General features: G+C 34.9%; 1 long non-coding RNA gene across 6 annotated transcripts in view; it reads right to left on the bottom strand.

The window, feature by feature from the left end:
• Nucleotides 1-3,450: 3,450 nt before the first annotated feature.
• The window catches only part of LOC125699193 (uncharacterized), a 263,892-nt gene continuing 256,527 nt past the window's right edge, over nucleotides 3,451-10,815 (bottom strand). For all 6 annotated transcript variants that reach the window (XR_007379474.1, XR_007379477.1, XR_007379478.1 and 3 more), the window contains one exon: nucleotides 3,451-4,875. This is a non-coding gene — a long non-coding RNA (uncharacterized LOC125699193). The remainder of the gene's footprint in view (nucleotides 4,876-10,815) is intronic.

Raw genomic sequence — 10,815 nt, 5'->3', positions numbered from 1 at the left:
ATCATTAATTCACAAACTTTCACCTTGGGAAAGAAGCATATAGAACCTAGGACTCTAATTATCAAAGATAAATTTCACTAAAATATTTGACAAAATAGCAAGACACTACAGAAAGGCACTTAAATTCTACAATGCACCTTGATAACGTAGGAAGTTATTTTCACATACTCTAAACTATGATCATGTTTAGGCACGAAATCCATGCGGATGTCCCATAGGGTAAACAACAGCAATAAGTAAAACAAAATCAGCAAATCCCTCCAGTTTACTGTAACTACACAATTAATTTGTGTACATTCTCTTGAGAAACATGTTTGTTCTGTGCTCTGCATTTTGAAGTATTCACAGTAAACCAGAAACTAACAGAACTTCTTATGTTTTAAACACAAAGTACACTGTCTTTCTACTTACAGCTTTGTAAGTGCACCACCTTGGAGAAGAAACATGATCAATAATTACCTGCGAGAACACCAAAAGGAGTTTTGTGTAACACAAGAGGGAGCTGAGGGGAAGATGAAGGAAAATATCACTGCATCTAGAAGTAGCAGTGATTTAAAGGGTCAAAAGACAAGTCAGGTTCAGACAGAGGGGCTCTTCCAGCTCCACTGGTAACTCAGCCTGTCAAAGTCCTGCAAACATATTCCTGGTATGTGAGAAGAATGGTAAATACAGGAGGTGAGCTAACTTGCTTTCATCAAGGGTCTGAACTATCATAAATTACTCAACATTGACTACAGGGGAAAAGCAGGTAGTTTCTGTCAAGCAGCAGATGTGGAATGAAGTCTTTCCTTAGCTCACCCACTGAAATTACATGTGTCCTTTCTCTAAGAAATAACAACCTCAGCACTTTGCGCAGCTACAGACAAGATGAATTCAGTTTTCTTAATCTTATTAAAGCCAATGAGGAAGACTTTAACATAATTGCAAGATAAAAACAAAGGACCAATTTCCTCTGAAGACAAAGTTGCCTTCATCCCTGCTTTTCAGCCACAGTCTCTTTTTCAATGAAAATGAGCACATTCTGTTTCATTACCTTCATAATAAGGTACTACGTAACACATTACAGAAGAAAAAGTATTACATATTAAGTCATTAAATGAAACAGCAACACATGTTATGCTTTACAACTAGATCTGACCTTCCTGTTGCTTCCCAATATAAATTAGGAAGTGAGCCCACCGATCTTGATGGAAAGACATAAAGGCTAGTCAAGAACAGAGTTAGGTGGACAGCATGCAGTCTGGCTGCTAATACAGAAACACTTCCTAGTCAAAATAAATATGCTGATAGATGCTACATATTATTAGTTCCTCTGGAGTCGTTACAGAAATTAATGCACTGAGATTCAAATAGAAATTAAAAACAATAGCTCTAATATTTTTCCAATTGTGTCAGCTAGATATTAGATCTGCTTGTAAGTCTTCCCCTGCCTATAAACTTAAGCCATCCTAAGAGATTATCAGGATATTTCACTGTTAACATCTTCTTGAAGTAAATGGAGATAGATCCTTCCAGAATGGGCAAAAACTGCTGTTATGAATACTTACTTCATATACATACACAAAGAAAAGGAGTTATAATAACAAAAATAATGGTACTCCATGAAATGTAAAATTAATGAACTAAAAGTTACCAATAATGAGCACAAATGCTATTTAGCTTTAGCAGGGACTGTATGTGTTTATCCTTTTAGCTGAACATAAGCTTTAAATAGCAGACTGAGAAAGACTGCAGTGGTGAACTTCAAACTGGGGTGATTTTTTTTTTTTTTCACCTCTACATGGATACTATCAGTTCTTGATTTCCTACCAGTAAACAGAAAAAAAATATACAAAGCTATATTCTAATTTTTCTAGGTAGGATGGAGAAAAGACTCAAAGGTAAAAGTGCAAAACCTGCACAATTTTTTAGGTAAAGAGCAAACAATAAGGAATTCAATCATTGTTTCCCAGCAACACACAGATGTTCAGCCGCTCTCAGGGAAGCAGGGCTCATAACATATAGCAGTTTCTTGGAAAGGTAAATGCTATCACTCTGAATGTCTCTCACCTTCTCCATCTGTACACCAGATTCTATGGCTGAGTATATGCCATATGCTAAGGGACATCCCTTTGGTCAGTCTGGGTCAGCTGCGCTTGTATCCCCTCCCATCTTCCTAACTGGCAGGGCAGTATGAGAAACAAAAAAAAACAAAACCAAAACATCTTTGAATGAGCACTGCTCCACAAGAACTAAAAATGTCTGTGGGTTATTGCTATTATATTCATCAAAACTTAAAGCACAGCATGAAGTAAGGCTCTACAAAGAATATTATCTGCACCCTAGCCAAAATCATATCTTAGGCTATGTTGAAAAACAGCATTTCATAACTGAGAATTCCCCCTATCTAATAGTATTATTGTAGTTATTGTAGCTGTTGTAATTGCCATTGAAGTAGGAGGCATTACTTTTGAACTTACATACGTAAATACAAACACTGGCTTTCATGTTTTTAAAGCATGAAGATGAAAATGACTAACATTAAAGACTTGTTTATAATTTAAAAATTATTTTTACTGCAGTATAGAACTCAAATTTGGAATGAGTCATCCCCTGATCATGGCTGGGTATGTATTTATGAAGACAGAAGGAATGTGTACAAAACGGACAAATTTAGATTTACTAAACAGAAAAAGTCATAATCACTTTTTATTAATAATTTTTCAGAAATGATCCCTTATTTCTCTGTAACCCTAGACGTAATCATAGTCAGCCATTTTTGTATTGCAGTGGTTTTACCAGTTTATTGCTACGTCACAACATACATTTGAAGACACTGAGTTATGAAACAGTAGCATCTTCTTCCTACAATTATTAGCTTGGGGACAAGAATTAAAGAGTGGAGATTATTGCAGTCACCGTGAATTTCAACACAATGCCTTTCAACCTCAAATTTTAAGATGATTTACTGAAGTTTCATATTTGTTGAAGAGGCTTCTTCAGCTGAGAGTTTTGAAGAAGTACAAGAAGATGCAAGACACCTTCAATTTACTAGTGTAAACATTTTTTTCTTTACATGAATCAAATTTCCATTGTGCTCACAAAAGCCAACACTGAACGAGACAGAACCATTTTTGTGACAATGTCCAAGGAGGCCTAGGGAATACAACAAGAATAGAAAAGCATGAGATCCTTCCCCTAGAACTTTTGTGAACTCCAATTCCAACTAATGAAGTTCTCAAGTTAGATGTAATTTTCCATATAGTAGAAGCTACCAAACTGATTCCTACCAGGTTTCATCTGACAGTCCACATCTTATCTGTGCTACACTTAAATGAATTATCAGATTGTCTGAGTCCCCATGCTTCACATATCACTTGTGAAGTTTATATCTATTCATTACTGTCTACCAATGTTTCCCTCTTGTAAATAAAATGAAATTAAGAACTTCCCTCTTGGGAGGAAAAAAAAAGTTTTATTTTTAACACGATCAACAAATGTGTCTTCAACAATTACAATATAATGAGTACTTTTCAACATAGATCTCACAGTTCAAGGTGCTCCTATTCTTACAAGAATCACTACAATCTGAGAAGTTTATCATCATAATCAGCCTTTAGAGAATAACTTTGATTACAGTATCAAAGTACCACACAAATCTCTGCAGTTGCTCAGTATTAAAGCACTTCAACTTGAAGATAAACTAATCATCCCAGAAGATAAATGAATGGTTGTTTCCATGTTTCTCTCAGTATTTAAAAAACTTATCTTGGGATAAATAAACTTGAAGACAGCAAAGAAGTAAAAGTCTTCCATCCAATTTTGTACAAATCAATTGAGGCTAAGGAAGTGTTATTATAATACATTAAGAATGTGCCTGTAGGACCTAATTCTACTAAAATAATTTGAGCGTAGTTAAAAGCAAATGTAACAGCTTTCAGCAAAAAGCAGAAATACGTGGTAAAGGAAAAGTACGTACACTTCCCTCAGGAGACCAATCTTGCTTTTAATGAATTATTTAAATTAAGGATAAATATGTTTAAGACAGTTTTTCCAGAAGTTACATTTACCACAGATTCCCCACCAGAATGCTGCAGTGAAAAATCCCAGAAAGAGAAGGGACAAAGAGTAGACAGCTCACAGCTAATGGCATTCTTGCTAAGTCATATCTCGAAAGCTTCCTGAATAACTGAAGAGAACAAGTGGAATAAAATGGATTTTGAAAGGAGTGCTTAAAGTCTGAAAAATTTAATGTTTTAACTGGATTGATAACATTCTACAAGGATGCTACTTTTGAAAGAAATAGGCTTTTCCTTCTGTAATACAAGGAATTTAATGCACACACATACAGACAACATTCTCCTGCATACATATTGAGAGGAAGTCCTGCTGATCAATTCCTATTGTTACATGAACTTGAGAAAAATCATGTTAAGGAGGAAAAGGAAAATGAGATTGCACAAAATAAAGGACATAATGGGGGAAATGAATAAGAATATGTTCATCACACAACACTAGCACAGTTAAGGTGAATTTAATTCTTTTATTAAGACAAAAATAACGTCTGGAAGAGTCCAAGATTACCCTCAGAATCATCTTAGGCAAAAGGTAGGATATACACATTAGACCAAGATGTATGTGAGTCAGGCACTGTTCCAATGATCAGGGAAAGTCCAAGGGCAGGAAGAAACACCAAGATATCTACTGCAGAACTTCCAAAGGATAGTTGTAATGAAGGCAGCTGGAGAAAGAGAACCACCGGCCTTTTCAGTAAAATAGTTCAGATGGAATATTCAGAAGCTGTTTATATGAACAACTGATTTCTGAATTACTGTGTGGGACAGGAGTACTCTGTACTCCTGCACCAGACGAAGGAAGCATAAGAGGTCACATCACCTGTAATGTTACAAGCAATGAAAAGAATGTTGAGAGCATCTTTTGGATTACATGAATATTACTACATTAATTTATTAAAAAAATAGCTTTGCCCCTGATAAAATCAAATATGATTTTTATAAATGTCTAAGGAAAGTGATTCATGAGCATTAGAAAAAAAAAATATGATTTGAAAAACCTGGCATTAAAATAAAAGATTAGTAAAATAACAAGATTAATGCACTATGCCAGATGATAAATTGGAAAAAAAAATAATCATCTACTGTCAGGGTAAAGTCAAAATAACCTAATAAATCCTTTTCCAACCACAATAATTGTGTTAAAAAAAAAGTAGTAGTTCACTAAAAACATTTCAGTGTGACAGGAAAGAGGGTATCTCTTCATAACTCAACAGGGAACCTTACATAACTAGAGATCTAGTAGGATCACTGAGTAATTCTTATAATATGGCAGATTTATTTTCCTACAAAGAAAGGATGCATTTCTACCCTACAGAATGAAAAACATGAATGGAGCATATAAATATCGTTAAAACAGTGACACTCAAGGAGAGCATTGTTTGTATTTGCAATACATCTGTGAAGTATTTATCTTAAAACATGTACTTAAAACTGTGTATTTGATCAGGAAAACAAACTATACACAAAAGCGTATGGAAAAGCTCCTTAACTTCTCATGAAATATTATTCAAGTCTTATCTTCCAAGTAGGAAGCTGATAAAATTACATCAGAGAATATTATGGCAATGCAAATTCCATTACTATATATTTATCTGCAGTATTTCTCTTTAAACCTTGCAGTTCTATTCTAGCACAGTCTCTGGAAATGTATATAAATACAGCTAATATTACAGTGTCTTAAAAATATTAGCTTAGTGGACAAATATGTACTTTTGGATAAACAGCACATGACCTTACAACAGCCATTCTTCTAAATGTTACAGCACTACTAATATTGTTTCAATTAAATAAAAATTAAAGCTGAGAAAATATCACAAAAGGGTAATCTAATATTTGATCATTAATGCGCTTATGTAAAGTGATATTTACAACAGCATTTTGTGAACTTGGCAATTTCTCTAAAAATGTAGTTTTAATAAATTTTAGTAGACTGCATTACTGTATTATGCACATTATCATCAAAAACTCTGTCAAGTTTCATGTAAAATCAGTTCTTGAGTCATATGAGGATGAAGTGCTTTTTTGCCTTTCACTAAACAACCCTTTACTTTTAGATCAGACTGAAGATTTCATTTAGAGACCTCTCAGATTAAACAAAGCCTAATATAAAATATATCATATTGATATCACTGACACAACCCATTTCAGGATTTTTAGGAGACCTATTCTTTATTTCCATTGGGAAACTCTGAAAGCTAGCAATTGTATCCATACCTACGTACTTTGCAATCAAGGATAGCTTCCACAGATTAACTGATTGCCTTCCAACAATATCCATTCCACTACCTATGTGAAATAGGAGAAAAGCACTTGGTATAACTGATAACCAGTTGTTCTTTCAGGAAAAAAAGCTTATTTCTTCTCTCTCTCCACTCCTGAGTAGAGTAAGGACAGAAAAACATGGGAGTTGTGATGCGCACAACTACCTTGAGGATGGAAAGCAAAGTACAAGATAAACCTAAACTAATAGCATCTGAAGCATCACAATAATTATATGAAATTTAGTTCCTCAAGTGTATCCGAGTTTGATTTTTGAGAAAGGCTCGGGATTATATCTGCCCCCCTAAGTCTGAAGAGATAATTATCTTAACCATATTTCAGCAAAGCATTTCTTTTTTGCTGCAAGTTTTTAAGAACTTCAATTTCATTTTAGTTACAGTTCAGTTTTTCAGATCAAACCAGAAATTTGCTATAACATTACCCAGAAAACTTTTGTTTAACACTGTTAAAATTTAAAGTGTTAAAATAAGCCCTGTGAGGGGTACAGAAGGATCAGAGACAGCAACTTTTACTTCTTCATATTTTGAAGATAATATATGATAGACCATATTTACGTAAAGCTTGCATCTCAGAGTTTCTGTTGCCCATAATAAATGCAACAGATCTCCCTAGAAATGCCTGCCTTCCTATATTACATTACTGGGTGGGCAGCCAGATGTTCTGTTCTACTCAAACACAGAGCATGGTGGCATCATGGACATGTGCTTAAGAAATCAGCATCCAAATGAGAAGGAAAGACTCTAATTAGACAGCAAGATATTAATTACTAGTATCCAGCAGAGAAAACAGAGGTTTCCTTACTGTCAATACACTGCTGTTACAATAGGGAATTGTACTTTTTTTTTTTCCTCTAAAGCTTTCATCAACTAGATAATGTTAACACATAATATTGCCTATTTGTAAATATGAACTTAGACAAAGTCCTAGCTGTTAAGAATGCTAACATTTGCCTGTTTTTCATACAACATTCTCACAGATAGGAAATAATGATATATTCTGCATCAAATACTTCCTCTGTTAGAATAGCTGAATTTTCTAAAGCTAAGTCTGAAAAAAAGCAAAAACCCACAACCCACAGTGAATCAAGTTTCCAGAGTTGTAAGAGCTCCAGACTCTAATAAGTAATAAGTTCAGGATTTCCCAAGTCTTCAAAACATGCTAGTTTTGGGGATATATCCCATGGGGATATATTCCTAAAAGTAAGATCCTAGTCTTAAGCACAACTCTGGAATTGAAGGTGGCTTTTTAATTTTTATTTTAAATCCAACTCTTCTCCATTTGTCATCAAGAGAAGCCATACCTACAGAACCTAGTCTTAAATGCCATTGTTCATATTTAATCAAAAACAGAGATTTTATTTTCATAAGATATTAGGCATCATTTTCTCTTAGGGATAAACTTAGTTATTGCTTATACTTTCTACAGGAGAGTTTCCTCTTTCATCCAAAAGAAATCATGGCAGATACAGAAAATGTTGTTCAGAAAGATGATGGGAGATTATAATTAGGTACAGTCTTCCACTCAGTACAGTCCAGAAGAAAAAATAAAAAAGCTTGTTATCTTGGATCTGCAAGAATCCTTTTTCGTGTTCCTAATACACTGTTTTTCTGACAGTGCAACACAGCTTTTCCTTACTTTTTAAAATCAAACAGAAGTTTTACTCAAAATCACCTTCTTTTCCTGCGTGAACAAGGAGAACGCATGGAAGAACTGAAAGGGAGATTTCACAGACAAAAAAGCTGTTGATTACTTTTGCATCATGGCAGGTACAACACTCAGATAAACAGAGGAGGATGCTTAGCCATAGAGGATGGCAAATACTCTTGTGACCATGGAATCACATACAGCAAGGATCTTTCTGTTCTATGAAGTTTATCAAACCTCCAGCTGCCGGTTCATGAAACATCACAAAGCTTTGCCACTATGTTCCATGGTGAGTCCTGTATGCAGTCTGTCTTGATCATTTAAATATGCAGATTTGTTCTGACTTAGTCATCTGCTTCCACTGTTTTATACTGTCAGGCAATCTTTCTTGTTTTAGGATTACCAGAGTGTTCTCTTTAGCAAGAATGAAATATGCAATCCAGCTTCAGGTGAAGAATGAAGTAACTTGTGGCAGTGCCAAGTTAATTAGGGCCAATTATAACTTGATTGACTTACTTTGGCATTAGAATGACTAGGAATGTGCTAGATAGAATTTCTGCATCTATACAAATTTGTGATTTATGGGAAGCTGTTCCATGGATTGTGAAGCTCATTCCATTTGCTAACTAAAACAAAAGTGTCCAATTTAGGCTAGCAAATGTTTTCTTATCCTTGAAGAAACAGTCAAATAACGTCAAAATGACAGACTCTCCCAAGCCCAGCTGCTCTGTTTCCTCATGCCTCCCCTTTATTATTACTTTTTGCAGAGCCTCCCCAAATAGTTGATAATTCTGAGTTGTATTTTAGACTTGAAAACTGCAGTGCTATCAGAAAGTCGTTCCAGAAAGTTACTGACCTAAGCCTTCCTTTAGAAAAACTTGGAATATAAGTCTATCTAGTCATTATGAATGGAGAATCTATCCACTCTTTGCTGCAATCACAACTCTAAGGCTCTGAAAAATAAAGACTTCAGCAACTTTCAGTATACCTTCCATGCTCACCCAAGTTCCACAGACCACTCTTCAAAACACTACTGCAGTGAGATAACCTTAGTAATCATCTTATATTATTCTTTAAATATCTAAAGAGTCCAAGAACACAAAGAATCATTAAAACAATAACATACCTAAGTGTACTAGCCATTCGTACCATATAATCATGAATCTATCTCGATTCCATTCATTTTCTCTATTCCTCAGTCATCACATTTGATGTTACTATCCATAAAATCGCTCATAGCATTTACATTGTGGCTTTGTTTTAAATATAATCTTATGAAAATAAGAATTGAAATTCTTAATACAGTTTTGCCACATAGAGAAATTACTCTGATCTCATTTCACTTGTGGTAATAAATCATCTACCTTGAGAGAAGTAGGCAGATCTCACATCAGTCAACATTACAGTACTAACACAGGCCAGAAGGCATGTAAGTCATTAACAGACAGTAGATATTACATTTATAAATAAATCAAAGCTAGCATTGAGAGCACGCTGGTTTTTATTCTGATTTTTCCTCACCTTTTCTTCTCATTATCTATATCAACTTCCCACACTATCTATACAAATCTCCTAATATTTTCCTCACTGTCTGCTCATCTGGTATATTGCTTTTCAAGTAGTTTTCTTATTCATAATGTCTCTCTTTTCACTGATGGTTTCATTTGATTATTTAAGAAATAGAGTCCAAGTGTCAACTCTTTTGCTTAATATAACATACCTGCAGTTTGTTGCAATAAGAAGCATTTCCTACAGCGAGTCTTTTTGAGAAGACCCTAATGCTTCTTTTCCATGCAGTAGTTTAATGTGAAATAATTTTCTAAGATTAATTCTATGCATCATTTAGATGAGTTAAATCCCAAGTAAGCCAGCCCTCAGCTTAATTATTCTAAATCATTCCCTAACTTTTATGTAACATAATAAACGTGGACTTTATTCGCTTCTGGGGAAATAGTTAAATTTTGCATGCATTCATAACTAACCAAAGTACAAAGTAATTAAAGCTTTTCAGTGCTTTCTGATAAGCATTACCACAACATAGCAATTAAGCTCTCCAAAAGAAAAAAAAAAAAAAAAATCACAGAGAAGGTGCATGAAATTAAAGTATTTTAGAATAGGTAGTAAAAGGTGGAATCTGTGTAATTTTTTGCAGTGTATGTGTGCATCCCAGGTGATGCTTGGAAATAAGTGCATCCAAGTTTGATAGAAAAGGAAGTGCCAAATTTTGGCTCCAGAGAACAGCTTTTAAAAGTTCAAATACAATTTTCACCATTGGTAGTGGGAGAGCTTATAGAACCTCTCATCTTGATGGATTCCCAGAACTGCTGCCAATTGTGAACACCCAGTGTATTGTTTTACACACAAAGCCTGCAAGTGGTGCCCCGAGTATGCCTAAATGGTGTGCAAGAGAGCCTGGAGTGTAATGCTATGTGGACAGGTAACAGAAAGATCACGAGCCATGTCATGTTACTATTACTTTGATGATAGCTATAAGAACGATACACTGGGAGCACGGCTCTACCTCACAGACTACAACTGAGGCAACAACAGGTTGCAAGAATCAAGCTTGTCCTTCAATTTTCCCCTAACCTTATGCTACAGCTAACAGATATTTTTCATTATCTCAACTCCACCCCCCTCAAAAAAATTCTCTTTTGAAACAAAGAACAATACAGAATTCATTTCAAAATCCTCAACTTCTATAGCATAGCAAAGACAACAAGATAGCAGGCTTGACAGTATGCTTCTTCACCAGCAACCCTTTTTCTGGTAACAGCATAGAAACGCTTTGCTATGTCAGCAAAACCAGAACTATTCTTCGACATCGGGGGGTGGG

The sequence above is a fragment of the Lagopus muta genome, chromosome 12 (genome assembly GCF_023343835.1).
Source record: "Lagopus muta isolate bLagMut1 chromosome 12, bLagMut1 primary, whole genome shotgun sequence".
Classification (NCBI taxonomy): domain Eukaryota; kingdom Metazoa; phylum Chordata; class Aves; order Galliformes; family Phasianidae; genus Lagopus; species Lagopus muta.
This window is presented reverse-complemented; position numbering and strand designations above follow the sequence as displayed.